The sequence below is a fragment of the Pezoporus wallicus genome, unplaced genomic scaffold, assembly GCF_028554395.1.
Source record: "Pezoporus wallicus isolate ANWC-B61680 ecotype Strahan unplaced genomic scaffold, APGP_CSIRO_Pwel_v1 contig_8108, whole genome shotgun sequence".
Lineage (NCBI taxonomy): Eukaryota > Metazoa > Chordata > Aves > Psittaciformes > Psittacidae > Pezoporus > Pezoporus wallicus.
This window is the reverse complement of record NW_026638088.1, coordinates 2810144-2835000: the sequence shown is the minus strand read 5'-3', so window position 1 is coordinate 2835000 and position 24857 is coordinate 2810144. Positions and strand designations below refer to the sequence as shown.

Sequence of the window (24857 nt, the reverse complement as noted above, 5' to 3'; positions counted from 1 at the left end):
ACGTTACATGTCATGTAATTCTAAATATAAAACCAGACAATTCTGTTCCTGCTTAAAAACCCCAACTGATCTGAACTAATTCTTTTTAAAGAATCCTCTTCCTTTTATATTGTTTTGGTTTATAGGAATCTTCATTTCCCCACCTGGCATCTTACACTGGCAAGACAAGCTGAAACCCTTTGAAATTCAGAATGTCGAGAAGTGAATGCGAGGCAGCCTGCTCTGTTTTCATTTCCCAAGGTGAGAGACAAACAGAAAGTAAGTAACTTAAAGAAATGTTGCCCCATATTTTAGTCTGGTAGAATTCGTACCGTTTAAGGGCTATTGATCATACTGGGCAAGAAAATTTGCTTCTGAAGATAATACATAGCATTTTTCAAGCTGATAGTGACCACTCAGTAAATGTATAAATCTCAAATAGCCTAGCAGCGTTTTAAAAGGAATGAACACGCTGCCATTTAGTATAAACACAGACAAAAATATCTTCTGTCATATTTTGGAAACCCATTTTCCAAACAGGCTGTTTCGGGTGATACATATATATTTGGGAGCAGTACCTAACAGCCATGTATATTTGAATGGTAGTAATAGGAGGGAGGACCCACTGAATGAGGAGTTAGGATGATTCCTGTCTGTCCAGCTATCTCAACAGGAGAGGAAATCCTGTCAGTCCCGTTTTACAGATTGAAAAGTGAGATTTAGATTGTCTTGCTCAAATTCACAAAGGCAATGTTTGATACCACTTTGGGTTCTGCATCCTATTCCAGACTCTTAATGTAACTACCCTTCCCTTCAGTTATTACAAATCCGTCATCCATTCATTTGACTTTTCTGAATACTGCAAAATTACTCACTTCACAACTGAAGGGAATTCCTGGGGTTAAATGGCCCCAGCACCTTCTTCTATTCCAGCCTCCAAACTAAAACCCACATCTCTTCCCACTCATCAAATATTTTCTTATGATATTATGTGTTTGATCCAAGACATGTCAGCATACAGTGAATACCCTGGCAGTCTCCATGGGCATGCTCATCTCGGATGCACAATCCCCAGATGTTTTTGAGCAGCATGGGCAGGTGATGTTTTTGCAGTGTAATTCCTTCAGCCATGCAGCAATCTATAAAATGACATCAAATCAAAAACATCCAGTGGTGAGAAGATGCTGATGCCTGACCAAAGTGTGCTTTGCTGGGGAGTACGGAGATGTTCTGCTATAGGTGCTAGTCCGTATTTGTCTAGACTTTAATCTATAATCAGGTCTGTTGAATGCCAAATTTCTGTTGAAGGATCAGCTTCAAAGGACACTCAGGTGAGTTCAAGGTAAAAGTTTATCTTTTTATAAAAAGCATTATTGTGAAATCTATTATTTTGTATTTATGTAGATTATTTTGGCATTTAAATAATCACCACTGCACGATCCTGTGCCAAGGCTTTACAGACTATGGTGAATACAGGAACTTCCCTCTGAGGTTTATATGTTACACAGGAGGTCTGGGATGAATGATGGTGTTCTCCTGACATACAAAAAAGAATCAAAATCACTGAAATGTCTGTTCTGCGTGTACAAGCAAGACACAGAGACTAAGACATTACTCTGCATCACTTTAAACCTAAACAGGAGAGTGTCAGTCCTGGTGTTCCACAGCCAACAATGAAAATACGCAGATATAAAGGCAGAGCTGATCAGTCTCATTTAGCTGCCTAAAATTAGTGGAATGCAAACAATAAATTGGATGCAGGGTTTAAAGGAAAGTGTATTTTCAACACTCTCTGCAGTGCCAAAACCTAGGAGTTATTAGTAATAAAACAAGCAGGAGAATAAATTATTTCAGCATAACATAAAACCACTCTGCATCCTTAGACCCAAGGAGGAAAATACAAATAACCTCCCCAGCTTCCTATATTGGATAAACAAATGAAACCCCCCTAAATAGACTATTTTTGTACTCAGATTCGCATGATGCACATGCTCTTTGCGATCTCTTCAAATCTCAGTGCTGCTCTCTTCACTAGGAAAAAGGCAGTAACAAGTCATACTGCTGATATTCTTCCTTTTTTAAACACCTAAATGTTTTAGCAAATGTTACAACTGAGTATTCTGTGACCAAAACTGCTGTGCACAGGAAAAGCAAAAGGCACAGTCAAGTCCGTATTGCTTCCATGTTAATTTGCGTTTCTGTGCTTGGTTTACATATTATTAAAGCCACCCATCTGATCTCTAATGGCAGCCCTGCCGACACTGTCTGACCCAGTTTGACAATCTGGATAGAAATTGTAGGGCTGGCTGTTCAATGTCTGTGACTTTAACAGCATTGCTTTGGGCCTGGAATCAATTCTCTCTGTTTACAGACCATTTCACAGCCCTTTACCTGCAACATCACTTGTGTCAGTCCCATAAATACTTTGGTGTATATAATGCTTGAATTAGCATAATGGTTTAGGCACAGAGCTTTAAGCACAAAGAAGGACATGTCAACATGTTCTCTTCACTTAAGCAATTAAGAGCCATTATGCTGCTTCAGTGGAAATATCATCAAGGTTAAAGACAATCCCAAACACCCCTCTAACCTTTTTATTCTAACTCTAATAAATGAGGCATAGAAATTGAAATGTTAGTAAACAGTGCTACTTGCAGGCTCTTTTTGTATCATGTTTAATCAGACCTCTCATTCACCACTTGTGAAGTGTAAGGAAATGTGCACCTTAACCGTGGTCACAAGTTCAAAGGATTATTTACCTTGTGGCAAAAGCTCACCTCTCTGCAAAGGCTTCTTTCAGGTCTGATAGCAAGTTCTAGATGCAGTGTAAAATAATACAGTAAATCTATGCAGTGGTAACACAGACTGGGTCATACACAAAAATACTTGCCAAAATCTTTCTCTGTGTGTGTGTGTGTGGGTATCATCAAACCTCATTTTTGGTATTTTCTTCAGGCTCTGCTCTTTCCATGTGACTTAAGAAAATGACTCAGTGGAATATCATTATCATCATGACTTTGTCTTTTAAGCTGGCAGTATTCAGCCAGGCCCAGAATTAAGGCACCGTTTTCCTTTTGGTGAGATGCAGCACGGAGGAAACTACAACCGAACTTTCATGGCTTGATTTTGGGGTCTGTGTGGCCGTTTGTGCGTTTGGGTTTAGCTCATTCATAATACTCAGTCCTTTGATTCTAAAGGCTTTGAAAAGTCTTCGGGAAAACTGGGAGAGAAAGTAAGCAGCTGTAGCAGAAAGAGAGAAGAAGCTTTGGTAGGGAAAGACCCTAACTGTGCAGAGAGGACAGAAGCCCAGCTACACTCCCATAGACAACCCAGCACCTGCAGGCAATCCTTTCACTCTGATCCTGCCGTTGTGCAGAAGACAACAGAATAACCACTTCAGAGTGTGGTGGAAGCAAGGTAACCCCTAAACCCATGATGATTTAAAGGGAAAGAATTGCTTCCCTTGGAAAGGGCGACCCCTAAATCTCTAAGTATCCCCCCTCCTGCAGCAGCACAAAAGCCCACGGTGTGTCACTACATGAGCTAGGCAGCCCAGCACCAGCTTCTGCACCTCCAAGCCTCATGTTTAACCAAAAGGGACTACTTTGGTGGTCAAAAAAGCCACTCAGTCTCCAAGCTCAGTAGTTTTGAGTTGGTAACACCCAGGACCAAGTTACCCCAGCACTTCCGTAATCGACCAAACACCCTCCTAAGCAAAATCCTTCTTTTCCTACTGCAGTACTTGAAGTATTTCATGTTTAGGAAATATGTGAGCACTATTGTAGGTTAACCTAAATGCTGGAGATGAACCAACTTCCTTTTATTAATGCTTCGATTAAATTTTAATTCTTATTAATGCTTTGATTAAATTTTAACTAATGTTTTGAGTCACTTCCCCAAATCTTTTGGAATAGAGAGTGGGTGGGCAATGTGGGCTACCTCAGTTGTCTAAAGGCTGTAACAATCATATGGCAAGCACATGTGATGGCTAAAAGCCACTTCTCAGGCATTCATTGCAGTAGTTGCTTTCTAACAATTACATGCTTCCTACCCACACCTCTGTAAGCTGTACTCTGTTAGCTTTGCTACCAGGAATCTCGCTGGGCATCTTGGCTGCTAGAAGCAGCACTGCTGAAGGCCCAAAGAACCAGTAGTCAATGGTAGCTCCCTTCTTTTATCCTCAGAAAAGGGGGCAATGATCCTGAACCACCTAGCTGGGGCTGTAGTTACAGGCTTTGTGGGCACAACAGAGTTTGCACCTCCATTCTTAGAGCTCTTATTTTCTCTTCTTCTTTTTAAAGCACATAAATTGCTTATGCTCTGAAGAGGACATTTCGAATCACTCTGATTTCAGCTTCCCAGAACCTCACCATTCTCTAGGAGAACATGCTGAATTCTTGTATGGATCCTGTCATCCCACCCACACCTAAACTCCGTTTCCCCTCCCTACTGCCACTCCATGCTGAAATATGGCAGCAGCTGTAAATGGCTGTTTCACTCCAGAAGAGTTTTAAACAAATCTCACCTTCATTTCAATACCATCAGCTTAAGCTGCAATCCCAGAAGCCTGATGGAAGTGAATTGCCTTCTTATTTTATGCTACCCCCTCAGGACCACCCTGAGAAGATTGCCAAATTACATCAGAGATTTCCTCAGAATGAGGCAGAGCTGAAATTAAATCCCTTTTAAAGATATCCAGCTATGGTAACTTTATAATTGAGCCATTTTGTTCTGCCCTCAATCAGCTTCAAACCAAAGGACAAATTGCTCCGAGACAGCACAGGTTGCAGTTTGAAAACTGACAATAATAAGCAAACATTACAGGCGGGTTTGATCTGCTCTCACTCCAGTGTAATAACTTTGTCTGAAGGTGGGTTTGAGATACATGGTAATTCCTGGAGGCTGAGAACCTGACTTTGTTCTTCCTACAAGTTCTGCATGCTGCAATCTCTGTATTATATATCAGTGGATGCTTGGCAGCTTCTCTTGACTAACCATGAGTGTCATCCACATTCTTCAGGTGAGCGATCCACAGAGCATAGCCGAGCTGCGATGAGGCATCAGTGCATAGCCATCCATATTTCATAAATCATAGGCTTTGATAAAAAGCCACAGATTACACATTGAAGGTGCTGTATAGGAGCACCAGGGAAGCTCCTCCAGCAGGATTTCTTTTCCATACTAAGATCTCATGAGGCAAGTTGTGTTCTTTCCCATAAAGTGATGTTTGTCATCCATTGCCAGTGTGCTCCCCTGTTTCCTGAAGAAAATAGGCTGGAGGAGAGTCGTTTGGTAGAGTTTGGAGCTTGGATGGGAAAACTGTTTTAAAGAGATGGAAGTCACACAGAAGGGTCATTGCAGAAAGGTTTGTGCTTTCAGGAACAGAGGCAGCACATTATACACTCACCCTGTACACTTGCTACAGCACCTTCCAAACTGACAGCTACATTATAGTCCCTTTTCTCACCTATGTTTAGAGCTACAAAGATTGTTTTTAGTATACAGTAACACTTTAGCACCTCTTGAGGATCTCAAAGCAGATATTAATTAAGCTTCCTAGCACCTATGGGAAGGGAGTAAATAGCCCAATTGCCACTTTAGAGAAAGGAAATGACTAGCCAAGGTCATCCACTGAGGCAGAGCCCGCAGCAGCGCACAGGCCATAAAACAAGAATTACACTGCTGCCGTTTCTCCAAAGAAAGATGGCCCAAAATAAGAGCTCACCTCAACTTTTAATCAAATTCGGGGGGAAAAACTGTGCAAAACAAGTCATGAGAATTTTCCCATCTACACCACAAAATCTGTTACATTTTCCAGCCCTAAATCTGAACATTCTCACTCCATCTGACACAGGACCTGTGCTTGATGAATGAACACATCAGATATTATGCTTCTGATAGGAATCCTTGATAAGTAATTTTGTTTTTTCTTTTAGCCTGATTCCCTAGACATATAGACACGTGAAGATAATGTTAATTTTAATAAGTTTTCTGTAGCTAAGTATTGATATGTGGGTAGACTCCCCAACTCATTAAAGTTGTAAAGTAGGTATGATTTATTCAGCGCTGAGGCGCATGGGGGATCGCTTCTCCAAAAGCATGCGCACCTCAGCATTGTTCTCCTTCATATTTATCCTCCAAGCTATTACATATTCATGAGGTTACACAACAGACCTATACATATTCATGACCTATCTCTGCTTCATATTATAATGAGGTAAAAGGTCTTTGTTTGCATAGTGTCTCCTGGTGGTCGTGGGCGACAGTCTCAAGATGATGTAAACGAGTCTTCCCTGAACTTTTCATCTCTAGTCGTTGTGCATGTTCCCTGTCCAAACCACAAAGCTGATTTCAGCCGGTTTAGGGGTCCAGAGAACAGGAGTTCCTGTTCCTTCCTCTTATCAGTAGCCTTGGTCCTCCCACCCTGCTCCAGCAAGCATGATAAGTGTTGAGCACGCATTTGTTGAGCAAGCAGGAGTAAGCAGTAACATCGTTAAGCAAGCAGCTTAACCCTAACCCAACCTGTACATCAGTTAACCCTTTGCATCAGTATTAGCCTCATTTACCTATTATAACAGTCTGCAGTAGATCCAAAATTATGAATCTACAATATTTCTATGAATTTTCTGCTTAAAGAAGAACTTCCTTGACTGGAAGTAGTTCAGAAGTTACTTTTCAGGGTTCTTTTCACCAACGGAAATGGAAAACTAGAAACAGGATCCAGAAAACCTTTTGAACAGCACAACAGAACTTTGGCCATTTTAAACTTACTTCTTAGAGCTCCATAACAGCAGTTGTGACTGAGATCATGTCTTCTAAAGCCTCAATACCTGCTGCTTCCATTCAGGTAGATTTCCCATCCTTTCTTGTCAGTGTGGGACCTACCATGAAGAGTCATTCCACTCAGAGAGAAAGAGCAGGCATAGCCACTAACATTCTCATTATTTTCTGTCTCTTGTTTGTAGTTCAGATATCCCTGGACACTTTCAGGGATGTGAAGAACCTGTAATTGCAAGCATGTTTGTATGTTCTGGGGCTAGAGCAACTCTGTGATCATTTAGCTTTACCCAGGCTTTAACAAATGCCGCCACAGATGCTTATTCCATTTCTTTCTCCATGAAGAAATAAAAAGCGCTTGTACAAATGACATGTATGTCAATCTTTAGGTGACAATACTTTGTGCAGTTGTATCCCAAGTAGGAGACATCAAGCTAAAGGCATTTAAGAATTAACAGCCTGTACCCAAGACAAGAAATAGAGTTTATAAAACAGGTGGCTGAAGACCAGTGTTCACTTGCATCACATTAGAGCAAATCCATTTATATTTTATTTCCTATATACTGACTTGAAAGTGCATTTTTACAACAAGGAGACACTGCAGTTTCTGTAGGAGGTTATATTTGCAAGTGGGTTGGTATGACCTGGTAGACCTTCCAGCTAAGACACGGTCCCTCAGAGAAGAGGGAGACACTGTCCAGACAATTCTGTAGGCATCCACCAGCAGCAGCAGCCAAGGATTTGGCTTTCCACCCTGAATCCACACATAGATCATAGGATTATCCTGTAATGCCATAAGTTGTACTTAAACACAGGGAAGAGTTAGCACCCAGTGCTGTAGGCAGCACAGGTTCTCTGGATTTTTGTACAACTGCTCACTTATATCTGTATTGCCATCCTGGGTGCATATTAACCATGATTGAAACAACGCCCATTGGAAGTCTTAAAACCTTAACCACCAGTTTTACTTCTAAAATAAAGTAAACTGCCAAAAGTTCTGATAAAAGTGACAATTTATATTTTTAAGTAGTACGTCCGGAATTTTCCTGTAGCTGTAGACAAAGGAATTCTTACCCAGATAAGTATGAGAGCACCAATAAATTTAAGGTAGCTTATGCAAGTTAGGCACTAATGAATGTCATCTTCTGTTTTGTCATGAAAAAAGATCTTTCTGCTGCTAAAGGAGACTGATTTAGATTATGAATAGCTGTAGTGATTTGCAAAAATGGCTCCAGAGAGATAGACTGAGATTCCATAGACTCATGGCACTTGAGGTTTCTGCCCTTTTTGTTGAAAATTAATTTGTCCTGTGGGTTATTGGATTCCAGCTCAGCCAATGTATATTGCTCAGTCATCACAAATTTACTTAAAATTTAGTGTAGCTGAAGTTCATTCAACAAGACAAAAGTCTACACTCGAAAGCTTCTAAAAATCTCTTTAAAAACCTGGCTAACGGCGTAATTGGAAGTGCTGGAATCAAAGTAGATTTACAAAACGCTTTGCAGGTATCAATAGCTGGTTTATTATATTAAGGAGACTCTGCAGTTTCCTCTTGGAATGGTGAAAACAAATGGGTGGTTTACAGTCCCTTTGGTGGAAGGGGGTTTTAGGCTCTGGTCCCATGCCTCCAACCCAAAACTGAAGATTCCTAAAGTGAGACAAGGTGCCTTGTAACGTATTCTACAGCTTCCTAAGCTACTTCTTTAGTTTGACACTTATTCTTTTTTATGGAATAAGGAGAGAAACTGTGGTTATAAAATGTCAGCTGCCTCCCCTTACATACCATTCTTTTTTTTCCTTTTTCTTTCCTCTTTTCCCCTCTTTTTTCCTTTGTTTGCATTTGATACATGAGCACAAATTTTGTGTGAATTCTTGGAATCCCATCTAGTTTAGTGCCCTTACTTCTCAGGCTTAACCATTGCTGATGCTTGTAAATTCAGTGTCCCCAAGACAAATAGGTTAAGGTTAAGAAAGAAACCTAATTCTGTTCAAATCAGCAAGCTTCTTGTTTAAATTAAAAGGCTGTAACTAATGTGATTGATGGGTCCAAGTCATCTGTTAGCCTCCAGGTTGGTGAAGCTGATACTGAATCACCACCAACAGCGACCCGGAGGTAAAGGTTATCAGAAATACAACCATGTAAAGGTAGCTGTGGTGTGAAAACTAACATGGGCAATGATAGAAGGAGGGATGATTAAAGAATAAGCAGATCTTAAACGTTCACAGGAGAGTGGTTTTGCATTAACTATAAAGGATAAAAATCTTCTTGAAGAGAAATAGTTCTCCTTATTTTAAGCTTTATCGGAAACAGTTTCATGTCTCATTTAAATGATGGGGATTTTTAAAAAGAAAAGTATAAAGGCAGATAGATGTGGTGGCATATGGGGGAAAGCTCATTTTGTGCACAGCTACTGCGGATGGTGCCCGAGTAGTAAGTCTATAATCAGTTTGTTTGTGCTCTTCCTACCAGGAATTATGCTTTAAAAAGACAAACAGGGATCTAAAATCCACTTTCAATTTAATAATAAAATCACTTCACACACATCTCACTAAAATAAGAGGAAACCTGAACAGAAATCCATGCGCAGTCCAAATCTCTGCTCAGCTGGCTATTTTTTATATTTCAATTCTTTTCCCCCTAGCTCTAGTGATATATCTGAATACAACTGATCGAGTTTAAGCTATGAGGCTCTCACCTCTTTGCTTGATACACAAGGCTTATACAATTGCAAGAAATGAGATACAGTGCGATAACCAAATCATGACACAATGGACTGGAAATTTCAGATTAATAAACCTCTTTCAGAAGCGAACTAAATAACTTTTACAGTTTTATCTGTGGCTATTTGTTTCTTTGAAGATTTATGGTCCTTGCAACAGATACGCATCTTATCTTTCACCCTTCAGATTAAAGGAAGATGATTTTAAACAGGCTTCTGACTGGCATAATCCAGAATTGCAGATGATCTTCCTTTAAAAAGATGCTGCAAGTGAACTTGCAAGTCAAATGAGAATATCATTACACACGTCAAAGGGGTCTGAGGATAAAAGTCTGCATACAGCTAAACAAGATCTAATCCTCACTATCACCACCCGGGATCCTCGGGCAGGGCTTTATCAGGCAGGCGGGATCCGTAATGCTTACCAAGGAATTAAAACTTCTCGTGCTGCTGCTGCTTTAATTGATTGATGCTAAAAGTTTAGAAACTAAAATCTAACCAGCTATTACAAAGCTCCTTTAACCAAGCCTTCCCCTTTGAAAGCGGGATCCTCAATTGAAACTGGCAGCCCACATTTTTAGGTTTCAAGCAGCTCTGTCATTCTAGGAGGAATGTGTCTGCCACTTCACACGATAGCTTGAGCTGAAAGACATGTACTTTGAATCAGAGAATCAATAGAACACTTAATGGACAATTAGGAGAACAGCTGTAGGACTGTCAAAGGCCCATCTGTACACAGCTCAAACAGCCTCCGCCTGGACAGGGCACGGAAAACACAGCTTACTGCCCCGGGGCACCCGCTCCCATTACAGAACCCCCCTTTCATTTCACATTTCATGTTAATATAGTATTCTTTTTTTTTTTGCATTACAAATTTTAACACGTGTAGAAAATTATGGAAATTGCTCGGGCCATTTGTCAACTTATATCATGTGAATTGATCAATAAATTTCAGCACTTTGTTGTTAATGTAGATAAATTTTGGCATTTAATTAAGCTACAGCGAAAATGTGGCCACTTTTAATTTCAGCAGATGCTACCTTTTCATCTGTAATACAGGAATACACTGGCAAATACAATCCAGTCGCTAAATATTTATAGACAACATGACAATTCCTAAAAGAGTTATCATCAACGATTTGGGTTCTGCAACAATTAACGTGGTTTAAAAGAGCTCATGTGGAAAGCTGAAATAAATTCTGAACAGCAGATTAAGTTATGGCTACAGAGATACACTGCAGATATACATAAAGCACATAAATCTATATGTTAGAAACACGGTGATGATTACAGGAATACTGTCCGCAGCATCTGTGATCACAAACATATCACAAATCCTGATAAACCAAGGTGCAAATTCCCCTATGTGTAAGTACTCGTGCACTGCACATCCATCTTTACAGATACCTCTATGAATTAGACCCTTATAGTGATATTTATCTTTAATGCAGCTGCTTTGCAAAACAGTAATGAGAGATTGAGCTCCGAAAGTAACATCACAGAAGGAAACATTTTGTATATAAACAGTTTATATCGAGTAACTAAGAGCTGACAAAGACATTGCTGCTTATAACTATAAATGTATTTAACTTTTTATAATGCCAATTAAATTCCTAAACCACAATAATCAGGGATTAGCCTTTAAACTTCTGGATATTTTTTAAGCACACACAGATTTGGCCAGACAATAAGAAACATAAATGAACATTTTAGGCTTTCTATATGGCCTTAGGGACCCCAAGATGAAATCCTGCCTCTGACAGCCAGAGGCCCTAGACACAGCGCTCAGCAGCAAGGCTTGACATGATAAACTGCTGTATCTCATTTGAGTGGGTAGGGGGGAGGTTGCCTGGTGGTGATATTGCCAGTCCCTCCGGGTAGGAAAAGCCTTGAAATCCCATTGCTGTTTTGCTGTAATCCCCCTGACCAAGCAGGCTCCCACCCTGACCTCCAATTTTTGCTAAAGAACTTGCTTATCATTTAGAGGACAACCGAGCTGGCAGCATGAACCTGTGCATGGGAGAAACCTCACAACACAGTAATCACTGGTGGTCACACACATCCAACCCTCATGAAGGATTCTCAGTAACTTAAGCAGACAGGTTCAGCGTCTTCCCATACTCAGGCAAAGAAACAACGCTGTATTGAGCACCAGGCAGGTGGGCAGACATCCAGCATCCTGTAGCTAACATTCTTTTTGTTTTAATATGACTCCATTCTGGATTTCTCAGTTTTCCCTGCTGGGTAAAACCATCTAACTTGATAAAAAACAAAGGAAAAAAGAGACCCACTCAGACATACCAATCATTTTAACGTGGAGTTTCTGGTTTAGGGAATTTGTCACCACTTCAGCATGGCTTATTTTCAGGTTTTCAGAGTAACCAGTCAGCAGATTTCTTGGAGTTGCTGGGAAGTGGAGGGAAGAGGGGTGGAATACGGGTCAAACTGAGACTAAGGAACACTGGTCAAACTGGAACTAAGGAACACTGGTCACACTGGGACTAAGGAACACTGGTCAAACTGGGACTAAGGAGCACTGGCCAACCTGAGACTGAGGAACACTGGTCAAACTGAGACTAACTGGCTTTTAGCCGAGGATTAGCAATTCACACAGAGAGAACAGGGAATCCAAAAGCAGTAACTGTGCTTTATGTAGGGTATTCGAACTGCAGGGAAATGTCTGGACAGTACAGAATATTCTCAATAAATATGGAACATTCTAACTAAATCTTGAGTCATTGAAATTATCTCATTGGCCTTTTCTGTTAAACAGAAAGCTTTGTCTCAGATTACCAAGGCTTTTTTTGCATTTCACAGCACAGGCATTTATCCCTCCTGGACTGGATCAACACATGAGTTCATCAGTGCACGCCTGTGATTGCTGCTCCCGCCAGCACCCCCATGCAGAACCTCCTCCTGCTGAAGCTCTTCCAACACAGCCACACTCCCGACAGCCTCCAAAGAGCCTGTGCATCCATGTATGTACAGACACTCAGTTATCCACAGGCACAGACATGAGGAGAACTGTTCCAGTGGAGGAGCATCCAAAGATGTTGACGGGTCTCCACAGGTTCAGCCCAGAAGTTGTAACTTCTTCATGACATAACAGTGTGGTGAGTGGAGAGAGGCCTATCGGGATGGTATGTGTGAGTTAGTTTTATCATCCTTGTGCCCTGGCATGATGCCCCATGCATTTCATGACATTATTTGCGGGTGAAATTCAAAGAACTTTGACTAAAAAGCTAGCATAAACATCTCAAAACATCTCAGTGTCATCTGCTGCAGATAAATTTCATGTGCACTACATCATGTGCATGATGTAGTGGATCAATGGTGATACCCACTGCTGAGCTGTTTTAACACTTACCCTTTCTCCCCCCCCCCCCCCCCCATTTCTGTAGCAGAAGCTGAGTGAGCAGGGTGTGAAAGGAACCACTGCAGCCAACAGCACCAAACCCCTGAACTCCAATCTGGCAACTACAGCTCCTCCATCATGATGAGGTATAGTTACTAAGTTTTTAATGGTGAAGACATAAACTCTAGGTAAGAGGGATGACACAAGAAAGAGGAGCAAAAGAAGTCTGTTAAACAATCTTTGTTCTTCAAAGATCTCAATAACAACAAATCCATTTGCCTGTTTCACCGGTGGAGCGTTTTTGTGGGAGATCCCTATTTATGTGATTTATTAGAAATGCTCCACTGAGACAGAAAGCATTTTTCTAATAAACCGAGGGGTTAGCACTATTGTTTTCAGTGCAGCTGACCCTTGGATTTGCTGTAAAACCGGAATCATTAGAAATGCTCCATGGGTTATATGGGAGCATTTCTAATGAATCAGAGGGTCAGCTCTATTGAAATAATGTAAAATATCCAGATTCATGAGAAAAACTCCATTGAAATGCATGGAGCGTTTCTAATAAATCCAGATTTTAGTGGAGCTCAACCCTGAATCCATTAAAACATTATGAAAAAATAGTTACTGAGCATGCACCTGAAGTACTTTTCTCTGTGTTAATCTCTCATTTATTTTAAAATGCGTTGTAAAAATAGCAAAAGGCATCAGTGAAAATTCGTTATTTAAAGGCTGCCATTTCCTTTACTTACATATGAGCAGAGAGATACTGTTGCCACCAGAAAGACAGCCCCTCGTATCTCCTAGCGTGGGCTTGGCTCGCATTGCGCCCAAGCAGCTTCCAGACTCGAGCAATGCTGGTGTCAGCTCCTAGGAGGAGGCTTCCTGGGTCTCCACAGCAGGCAGGTCTCTCAACAGGATCCACTTCTTCAGGGGTTGCAATGTGAGGGTTCAGGGATCGCACAGAAGGTCCAGTTCTTCAGCTGGATATTGAAATGAGCATCCTCCTCCCAGAAGTACACTGTTCTGACTTCACATTAACAGAAATGAACATATGGTGGAGGGCAGATCACAAGTCTTTGGTGAGTGTATCCTACCAAAGAAGCTGAGCCTGAATATTCAAGGCCAGGTTGGACAAGGCTTGGAGCAAGCTGGTCTAGTGGAAGGTGTCCCTGCCCGCAGCAAGGGGTTGAAACTGGATGAGCTTAAGGTCCCTTCCAATCCAAACCATTCTATGGCTCTGTGATTCTATGAATGTCTTATTCTTGACTGAGTAACAGATGTAGAACCGGATCTTTCTATGGCTTCAGGAAAGGGCATCTTAAGCCTTGGTACCAGCTACAGGTGTGATGCACTTAGGGCACATGTCGCAGGATGAGTTCCTAGCTACCTTGAGACTTCCACAGTTTAATGGAACAGTTACGAAGATATTTTATATATGTATATACACACAATATATATTTTTATATATATAAAGACCATATATATACATACACATATATATGATATATATGTAATATATACATATATTTAAAGAGAATATATATATACTTCAGGAGAACTCACAGCCTGCCTTCCCCTTCAAGTTAGCTGTTTATTCTTAATTTACAATCACAAGGCCAGCAACAGAATGAGATTTTCTTATTACTGCCAAGCTGAATTGGCTTTTTCTACCACTTTTACTGTACAGCACTATTCAAAGTCCCGGCGGACTTTCAAGTTTACTTTAAGGCAGATTCAACAGCTGTAATCTTCTAAGAACACGTGTCCTAAAGATGGCTTTGGCTTAATGCAGTTTCAGACTTTGCTCTTGCATAGAGTTCACTTACATGTCCATGGCAGGTGACATCTTTAACCTATTTGTTTATTCAACATTGTCAGCGTGATAACTCCCTGAGAGCTGAGGCCTCTGGTAATAAACTTTAGTTATGAATAGTAGCATGTGATGGGCCAGAACACGAGAAAACAAACACAAAGTCTTCCTAATTTATGGTTTCACAGCAGAACAAGAAGAAGCAAACATTGCAAATTTATTCTGAGGGCATGCATAAGTCAGTCCCTCAGTGCCTCTCTTGGATGGTCAAACCCCTCCTCAGAGCAAGAGTTGAAGCTCATTTTGTCAGCTTTGCAAATGAACTTCACGTGAATGTTGCTGTGGCAAGTTTTCATGATGGTGACAGTGATGATGCCCACTTTTTCAGAGCTAGTGCTTTATTATTGCACCTCTTACCTTCCAGAATGCTACTGCTGAAATGCACCTGCTATGGACATAGCACTGCATGTACCAGCCAGGTACAACACTGGGGAAGAGTTCTGAGAAAGGTTTGGATCAGCGACCCTCTGACACCCCCTACTCTCAGGTAACACACCTCAAAATCTCTGAAGACATAGGCAAAAGGGATGCTTGTATTTATGGGCTCAGCCAGCAGACCCTGAGTGGGTGTACCCCTGATGCAGTAGGTGAAAGAGCTGGCTTGATCTAGGAATGACAAGACCGGTGTTCTGTTAAGTTACTTTCTCCTTGGTGTTTATGGTGACTGCCTGAAGGCAGGGTAAGAAAGCAGCCAGAGGTTTGGACATGGCTGCTCTGTAATCATGGAGCTCTTTAGCCTATCTCCCAGTTTCAAATTGGAAGGCATTGTAAGAAGCGTTGTAAGTTCAAGGGCAAGTCATGTACCACTGAAAAACAGCAAACCAGTTTCACACAAAGGAGAATCTGCTCTACACTGTGTAACACTGGAAGCTCCAATACATGGTTTAGGGATCACAACAGCAGCCACATCAGGGCTGTGTGCTGCAGGGCTGGGAAGTCCTCAGGCAGCTTCTCCCTTTTGCAGCTTTACAGCCTACCCTAAATGTATTTCAGAGTAGTTTGCTTAAAATCAAGCATGGGAAGACAACACATTCATCACCTCCCCTTTACAAGGCTGTTCAAGGAACTAGGCTTGTGTGTGTCATAGAGGTTTATAGCAACAGTCTTTCTATGGGTCCCTGTGCTTCCAGCAAACACCAGAGATGCTGGCTCGCCTCCGATGCAGACTGGGTTCTGTTTATTTTATGAATGCATACAGTCAGTGTATCTGCAGTCTGTCAGCTTATGGTGCTGCTCATTTAGCTGCTTTGTACCTATACACACACACATATATAAAATGTATAGGAAAAGTATATTAATATCATTCTATCTCAACAGATTTAATTCTTAAATGCTACATATACTTGTTTAATCTCTCATTTTCGAAGTAGGAAAGGTTAGATTATAACATCAGGTTAGCTCTCTTTGAAGCAGGTAATAATTAAGTTGATTCACTGTTGCAATTACTGTCAAATCCCCCTTAATTACCAAGGATTTTATAGCAGCTTCATTATACGTCTGCTGTAATGCATTGTGGCCCAAAGGAGAAGTGTTGCAGGAAATTCTGCATAGCATGTATAATTCTAACCTGCAGTTAAAGCTTCCAGTGAAAGCCTCTGCACTAAATTTATCTTTTTCTGACATTTTTCTCCCTATTATTTAAAGCAGTTGAACTGCAGTAACACCACTAAAATACACACCTGACTTCATCAGTGGCAATTGATCTCTTCACAGGTATTAGGAATCAAAATGGAGAAATAATAAAATCAGGAGAGAATTATTCTTGGGAAGATGCTCAGCAAAAAATGAAGGATGCTTCTGGTGTAGCTTCATGGAGGGAAGGGGAGAAAACCTCTGCCCCATCCTGCAAATCACAAACCCCTGAAAAACCTCCCCTCACCTGAGTACTCCCACCAAATACAGTTTTAAGGTGGTAAGGATTTGCTGGATCAATCTGCTTTAGATGAGTATTTTCATCCATTGTTCATTTAACGTTAATAAACCCGATTCTACAAACATAAAGCACACACACAACCAATAGCTTTGATGGCTTTGATTTCACCTGGGTATTGAATATGCTCTCACATTATAAAACTATTTGATGAAAATAGCAATTCGAACCTTAGTAACCCCTGGTTTATTACCTATCACACAAGAACTTTTAAAGCAACTCTTCTTCAGGCCTGACTTTCTAACTAGCTTTTGTAACAACACATCCTCGTGAAACCGCTGCTTCATGGCTCATGTGTCACTGCTTGTTTCCATTGGAAAAATCTTTACAAATCAGGGCCTGTAAATTGAGCCTGCAACAGTTCAAACCAGATAACTGAATAATGTGTCCCATGGATTCCCTTGTAACGAAGGAATTTACTCCACAGAATATATTAGATGCAGAAAGGGCTTCAGTGTCAGTGACACTATTGGCAGCTGTGTTAACAGTTAAGGAGCTGGCTTTGTACAGCAGTCCAGTTATTAAATTTCTCCAGAGACCATGACTCATTAATCAAATATTCATACATCTCTGTAAATACACACTGAACAGAGAATACCCTCAGAGCTGAGCATCCCAGCACAAGTGCTCTTTCATGTAACGCTGACAAAATCCTGAGAACATGCGGTCATGTTTTGCATTTCTAATGCTCTATGTACTCTTTAGTCCCCCAATTCCTAAAAACAGAACACAAATGATCTTACTGATCGCAAGTGTTACACAGGCACAATTAAAATTGCTTCACTATTGCTTCATGCCATCTTTTTCAAAGTGAAGACAGTGAATCAATTCTTCTGTTCTTTGTTTACCATCAGACAAGTAACTTTTTCCCATACGGATGGAGAAACCCAAGGCCATGCTCCTATTAATACAAGAATTTGTATTAGCATGAAAACAACAAACTGCTGGGTGAGCTGTGAAGGCCAAAAAACTTCATCTATTTGCAAAGACATGAGCTTGTGGGATTTAACAAACACCAGATTTCGGGTTTCTGCACTGCCATACAATGGCACCTCTTCTCACATGCTCCAGGGGAGGCACAAACACGTCTGAACTGAAGCTTGACCTTGGTCAGGTTGAGATCACTGTTCAGGGCTGAAGCATCTCTGTGTTGTCAGCTGAAGCTCTTCTCTATAAGCTTCTGGAAAAAATCAGTTTTCTGTTTGAACTCTCCATCCTAACACATTCGTATCTAAGACTTTGGTTTCGACTCGTGAAAGTTCTGATGTATAAACGTGATTCAGGCTCTCTGTGGGTTGAAGTAGTCAGATGACTTTAGATAGTGCTATTTGTAAATGGGGATTATCTTATTGCCCAGTGTAGGTCTTTAAAATTCTGTGCTCTGTGCTCTGCTCAACTCAAGGGAGCAAGGGAATGGAACAGAACAACGTGAGTCTGCAAGTCCAACCCCTGAAAGTGTGGCTAGCACAAAACCCCGAATGATCTGGATAACAGAAGGGAGATTTACAGATAAACCCTGGGAAGAGGTAAGTCTCAGATTATATTCTTTATAGTTTTTAGAAGCTGGGGCATAGAATTCACCCCTGGAACCAGTCCCTAACTGCAGATTTTGGGAAATTTGTAAACTTGCATAACAGCCTCATAGTCATAGAATCTCAGGCTGGTTTGGGTTGGAAAGAAGCTTAGAGCTCATCCAGTTCCAACCCCTGCCACGGGCAAGGACACCTCCACTGGAGCAGCTTGCTCCAAGCCCCTGTGTCCAACCTGGCCTTGAACACTGCCAGGGATGGGGCAGCCACAGCTTCTCTGGGCACCCTGTGCCAGCGCCTCAGCACCCTCACAGGGAGGAATGTTCTGTAAGCCACTTGCAGATGGCCCAGTTTAAGGATTGAACTCTGATCATGAAAGACTTCCCTTTTGAGTTCCCCCTCTGATACACCCAGGTACTCTGGCTCAAGCACCTCTGCAGTTCCTGCCACATTCATTTCAGGGCATTTTAATTTTCTTTAACAAGGCTTGAGATTTACATTTAAAAAAGAAAATCCTCTCCTGTATTTTATTAGGGCACTGACTGGGGCAGGATGGCAATAACCTCCTGCACTACTTCTGTGCTAGATAAAACCCACCCCACCATGCTCCCTGAATCAGCACATGCCAATAAAGCAGTTGTGGCTATCTGCTGTGTGCCACACATAAAACAGCACAAGGCCACAACTATAACTCCATTGTCTACCTTAGTACAGGGCCCCAGTCCTGGGCATCCTACAAGTGATCCCACTACCCCACATAACCTTATCCACTGACCCAGCAAGCTGCTGGATGTGGATAAATACCTAAAACACTGACTCTAACAACATTCCTTTGGGACACGGGAGTTCACCAGCAGGATCTGAGCATAGGAAAGGAAGAGATGGAAAACAAGAATAATGTGTGAATGCGGAGCAGGGAGCCCACAAAGCCTTGGTTTTAACACATGCCTAACCACCCACTAGAGCTAGGCGAAAACAGCAAACATTTATTTGTGCATCTTCTTGCATAAATAAAACCCTGCTGATTTGCTTTGATGGCATTTACGACCACATTTATTCATAAACATTAGAGTGAGCAAGTTTTTATTTGCAGGAGCGTTCATAGAAAACAAAAGCGTCGTGAATTCTGGTGTGAATAAATACCAGAGAGCTCTCACACGAGCAGGGCTGCTGCAGTCATTAAGTAAAGCTCTTTTTACTATTCACACCGTGGATTCAAACAATTACAGCTGCCCGTGAACTGCTTACAAACAGGGAAGGGAACTGGTGATAAAGCTCCCTTCATCCAATTAGGGAACAGAAACCATCTCTTGATGATACCCAAACTTGGAATCAAATGATGAGTACTCAGGGCTCAATCCTGACTCCCTCAAAAGCCTCTTTACATCCTTTTGTCAATGCAAATAAGTCACCAGCATTTTAAGATCCCTTTATAGAATGTTGGCACGGCCTAATGAAGACAGCGGGAGGTTGTAACACCTTTGTGCTGCCAGAAAGCAGCATCAGGCTAAAAGAAGCTCCAGCCATAGGGGTCCCATAGGAGAGTTAATCTGAAATCCTGCCATGTGTTTATTATACCTCACCATGCTCCAGAGCCTTCCATGCAGCGCTAGGGAAACGCACTCTACACATTGGGAAGACGAAATTCATCCATAATCCCGCAGTAACCCACTTTAGGGTGGTAAAGGACCATAAAGTAACCCGGTGTATTCTGCCCTCTTGGAGGCTCCTCCCAGCCCAAGGAGAGCTGGTGCTCCAGCCACCCTGAAACGCTGTATTGCCTTGGATGGAATGGTTGCATAAACAGAACGTGGGGCGGGATGGATTTCAAATCTGCTGTTTGTATTAATTTGTGGCATTATTGACCTTTCATCAGTCACCGACAGTTGCTTTTCATTCCATCATTCCAGTTAAGAGGTTGTCAATAACTATGGAAATAAATCAGGTCTCCACAGTGAGTCCTTTTCTTACTGTAATTAACAGCCCACGGGAGATCCCTGCCCTGCCTCCCCAAACACCCTGTTGTGTCCTTCTGGCCGTGTTGTGCATAACCGAACCGCTCGCCTGCTACTCGGCACCAACGCTTCTGGCTTTGGAGGGGCAAGTTAAAGAAAAAAGGACCACACAAAAGGCTTACTTCCCTTACAATAAACACTTTGTAAGCCAAGGGCAAGGGCAAAACCCAAGATTGGGCCTGTTGCTGCCTCCCTAGCACAGCTGGGCAGTGACAGATTGCCTCTGGCCACTGCTCAGGGGAGGAGGGAGATTCCTTCCTTCACATCCACACTCTTTTCCAACTGTATTTTCATACTGATTGCTGATAAATGAACCTGATGCTCAAGTGCTAGTTAATGTCAGTAGACCAACCACTTGTTTGCTGTTACTGCTTTAACTAAGGAGCATGTCACCACATGAAATGTCGCTCAGGTGTATTTACATCACTCGAAAAGTGCAAGGTGGTGTAGGCTCCTCTGGGAGGCAGTGAACTCCCCACAAACAGATCCAGACTCACACAGCCTTGCCTTGTCCAGAAACCAGGGAAGAGCAGGTTTTATCCATCACGAGGCCACTGTTGGCTTTGAGAATTAGGTGAGGGATGCGTGGTGTCACCTCAACACCAGCTGTACGACACCATTGTACCGGTAAGGAAATCCAGTAGCTGCCTTCACGTAGTTCGTACAGTTCCCCACTCATATTCCTGTCATTCAGGGGTGTCCAATTAATACTGAGGAAAAAACATCATTGCCAAGGGAGACGTGCTTATGGGACCCCCGCCTCCCTGTTCTCACAGGAGCAGAGCTGCAATTAAAAGCTCAGGCTTTGAGAAGAGCTACTCTGTGCCCCCCTCCCTGGTACGTGCAGTCTGGTTCTGTCAGACAAGCGAGTAATCAGGCAGTGATTTGTGGAAGGCCTTTAAGAAAACAGGCCACTGCTGGGTGTGTGAGTAACTAATGCTCCTTTGGTTTGTGTTTGAAGGCAGCAGCAGCAACAGTGATGACACAAATTAATTGCATGGTTTTCAGGAGCTAATGCAGAAGAGGTAAGGAGAATTACTACGCGATTAACACAGTTTCCAATTAAAGTCCTCTGTAGTTACCAAAAAACATTCATTTCTAGTAACTTGGTAATTTAACTTGTGTCACCACTGTACCCGAGTGCACCAGGGCTACTCAAGGGCTGTCCATGCTTAAGCCTTGTATGAAAACCATGGAAATAGTCATTAATTTTTAACTATGTGTACCAGGCCTCAATTAAACCACCACTGTGGCCCACTAAAGGATGTGCTAACATTAAAGGACCAAAACCCAGCTGCTGTTCTAGCACTGAACTGTTTCTTGCCCTTAGTGAAAAAGGGAGGAAAAAATAATCCACTGTTTAAATAAATTCAAAGGTCCTTCATGTTTCTTTATCAACAAGTGAGAAAAAGACTGAGACAAATGAAACTATTTCACCCTTCCAGGGAAATTTGCTGTTGGGATGGCAGAATTATGTTTGTCTTTTTAATACTTACCTTCTATAGCTCTTATGTTTCCATAATTCTGTTCCAAGAATACCAAAGCAAAGGTCTCTGGATTAGCAGCTCCCCTCTGTCAAAGCTCACTGAGGTGGGCACCTGCACATGGGGGTTTCTTTAAGGTACCTGAACTGCAGCCAGTGGAGCTCTGGAAGAAGGAAAACTCTTCCCCTAGGTCCCATCACAGACAGCACCGCCGGTACCGCAGCAGGACAGATCGGCCCATGAGGCACCTGCAAGGCTGCAGCAGTCCAACAGGTATGAAGACCTAGGCATGGAAAACTTGGACAATGATCAGGCCTGAGCAGTTTTGGTTTAATCTGATGACAAAACACAACCACCACGTAGAGTCATTACCATTTTACCACGTGCATTTCCAGAACACTCAGCTGCTTTCACCCTGCCTGTTTAAAAACGCAAGTATACTTGGAGAAGAGTCATAGAACCATAGAATAGTTAGGGTTGGAAAGGACCTTAAGATCATCAAGATCCAACCCCCCTGCCATGGGCAGGGACACCTCACACTAAACCAGGTCACCCAAGGCCTCGTCCAACCTGGTCTTGAACACTGCCAGGGATGGAGCATTCACAACCTCCCTGGGCAACCCATTCCAGTGCCTCACCACCCTCACAGGAAAGAATTTCCTCCTTATATCCAATCTAAACTTCCCCTGTTTAAGTTTTAACCCGTTACCCCTTGTCCTGTCACTACAGTCCCTGATGAAGAGTCCATCCCCAGCATCCCTATAGGCCCCCTTCAGATACTGGAAGGCTGCTCTGAGGTCTGCACACAGCTTCTCTTCTCCAGGCTGAACAGCCCCAACTTCCTCAGCCTGTCTTCATACGGGAGGTGCTCCAGCCCCTGATCATCCTCCTGGCCCTTCTCTGGACTTTGATGTTTTCCCTGTTGCCAGACTTGTGATGAAGGCTGAAGTCTGCAGTGAGGTAGGATGGATAAAGTCTTTCAAAAGAGATGTGGGTCTTTGATATATGTCTCGAGTCCTATATCAATGCTGTACAGTGACTTCTGTTAAAAGAGTCAGAACATCGCATAACTGGGGGGAAAAGCCCATGGCACAGCTATGCATGCTGTTAGGTTCACAGAACTCTGCACCACTCTCAGCTTCATTCCAACACTGCAGTCCCCAGTGCATTACAGCCTCGGAAGCTTATTATATGTTATTATTATTACTACAACAACAAAAGCTGTAAATGGAAGAGACGTTATTGATTCAACTAATCCATTTGTTCCTTCCCGTGCCCTTGTTACCAATGGGCCAGTCTGCTTTGGAACAGCTTGACATGTGAGACTAACACTTCCTGGTGAGGATGTGACACAGCCTCGCATTCCTCTGCGGGAAGCTTTTCCATGAGTACTTTCCCCTTTCCCAACAATGTCTTTTTCCTATCCCAACTCCTTTCCCCACGCTATGTACTCGTACACCTTAGTGCTTCTCTCCTTCCCTTCACTCCTCAGCTATAGATTAACAAAACCGTGTAGTTACAAGTTAATCTTCCTTAAGCCCATCCCTGCAGGCTCCCGCTCATTTTTCCTGTTCCTCTGTGCACTTTAATTAGTTAATGCCTTCCTCATGGAAAGGTAAGCAGAAAGGAGAGCATCACTGCAACCAGATTACACCAATTATATCCCCCTGCTCTGTGACAGAAGCTTCTAATGATGCAGCATAGGGCTGCTTTTTTGTCTTTAAATGGGAAAGCAAAGTACAACTTCATGTCTAATTTCCTGCCCACTGTTACCCAAAGGAACCACTCAACAGTTTGGCATTATTTTTGCTAGAGCTACATTAACTTGTGCTTCACTACACAGGAGCCTTCTATTTTCCAGCTCTCGCTGACATTCACAATTCTCCTCATTTTGACATCTAAATTCCATAAATACGTTGTTTACTCCCTCTTCTGGGCTATTAATGAAAAATATTAAGGAAGATCAAGGCAAACATCCTCACACTCAGCATCGACAAGTATTATTATGCCAACTATTAGCATGATTCAACAGCGAACAGGTTACTAATTTAGACAAATGATGTGTGGGTTGGGGTTTTGTCTCGTGAAAACAAGCAAAAACAATCTCATTTTAGCTTTTTGGAATATTAACTCAAATTAACACATGCTAACACACCTTACAGCCCTGACACATACATAGACTAGGTCTTGGTTCTGCCTCAAATCCATCTATTAGGCACTTCTTTCTCATCAAAGGGGAAAAAGGTGCTTCAATGAATCCACATGATGCTTATTATTTGGATCGGCAACATTTGTGTCTCCTGTGCCTGAACAGCACTTAGAATAGGTTAACATTTGGTTTACAACACAACAATAAAACCTGCCTTTATTGCAAATAAACAGAGTATTTACACCTTACAATATTGGTTTAGATGCAGGATTATACTCATTCTTAGTGGATCTAATATTAATATAAAAGGCACATGCATTTCATGTTTTCACACCTTCTTTATTTTTCCAAGCAGTGTTAATAGGTATTTTAAATATTGCATTTACTTTGTTAAAACATGAAACTATGCAGGTACATTGGGTTGCAATGTGAGAACACACAACATCAAGGAATCATTTGTACAGCAATTAACACAGAGCCAAAAGAAAGAAAAACAAGAATCACAGCCCAGAATTCTAACATCCACTCCCTCACTCCCTCATTTGCCTGGATTTAAAAGCTGCATGAACAGGAGAGAAACCTGGACGTTACAGTCGTTGAAACAAGAAACAAATACTCTTCTAATAATTGTCTTTAGCTGCTTTGATTGGTTGCAGTTAATATTAATAGTATAACCTTTAAAAATAGTGGGGAAAGGTAATACTTTATCTTCACTCCTCATATTAAGGCTCCAAAGCAAGCTTAATGAGAAACCATTATAAAATCATACTGCTAAATAGTATCTTAACTCACAATTCAGCCTATATAATTATATCAGGATTGCAACTGACAATTACTACTGATAGATCAAACTTACCTCTCCCACTGTGCTGCTCGGGATGTGCATCACGATTAAAGCATTAACTATTATTTGGGCTTAGCAAGACAGATTAGAGTTTTCCCCTTCCCACATGGATACAGAGCTCAAACTTCCCTTACAAACAGAAATGATGTGGTCTCAAAACCTATGCATACACATCCATGACATAAAACCCCCACGAATCTAGCAG

At 41.9% G+C, this 24857-nt stretch overlaps 2 long non-coding RNA genes across 2 annotated transcripts in view; one reads left to right on the top strand and one right to left on the bottom strand.

Moving 5' to 3' along the window:
* The window catches only part of LOC130599130 (uncharacterized), a 61342-nt gene extending 61102 nt beyond the window's left edge, over nt 1-240 (top strand). The window contains exon 4 of the long non-coding RNA XR_008972163.1: nt 126-240. This is a non-coding gene — a long non-coding RNA (uncharacterized LOC130599130). The remainder of the gene's footprint in view (nt 1-125) is intronic.
* A 10205-nt stretch (nt 241-10445) lies between these two features.
* On the bottom strand, nt 10446-12489 carry LOC130599132 (uncharacterized). The gene is made up of 2 exons (XR_008972165.1): nt 12022-12489; nt 10446-11921 (listed from the first exon to the last, which is right to left on the bottom strand). It is a non-coding gene; the product is annotated as an uncharacterized LOC130599132 (long non-coding RNA).
* Nucleotides 12490-24857: the final 12368 nt, after the last annotated feature.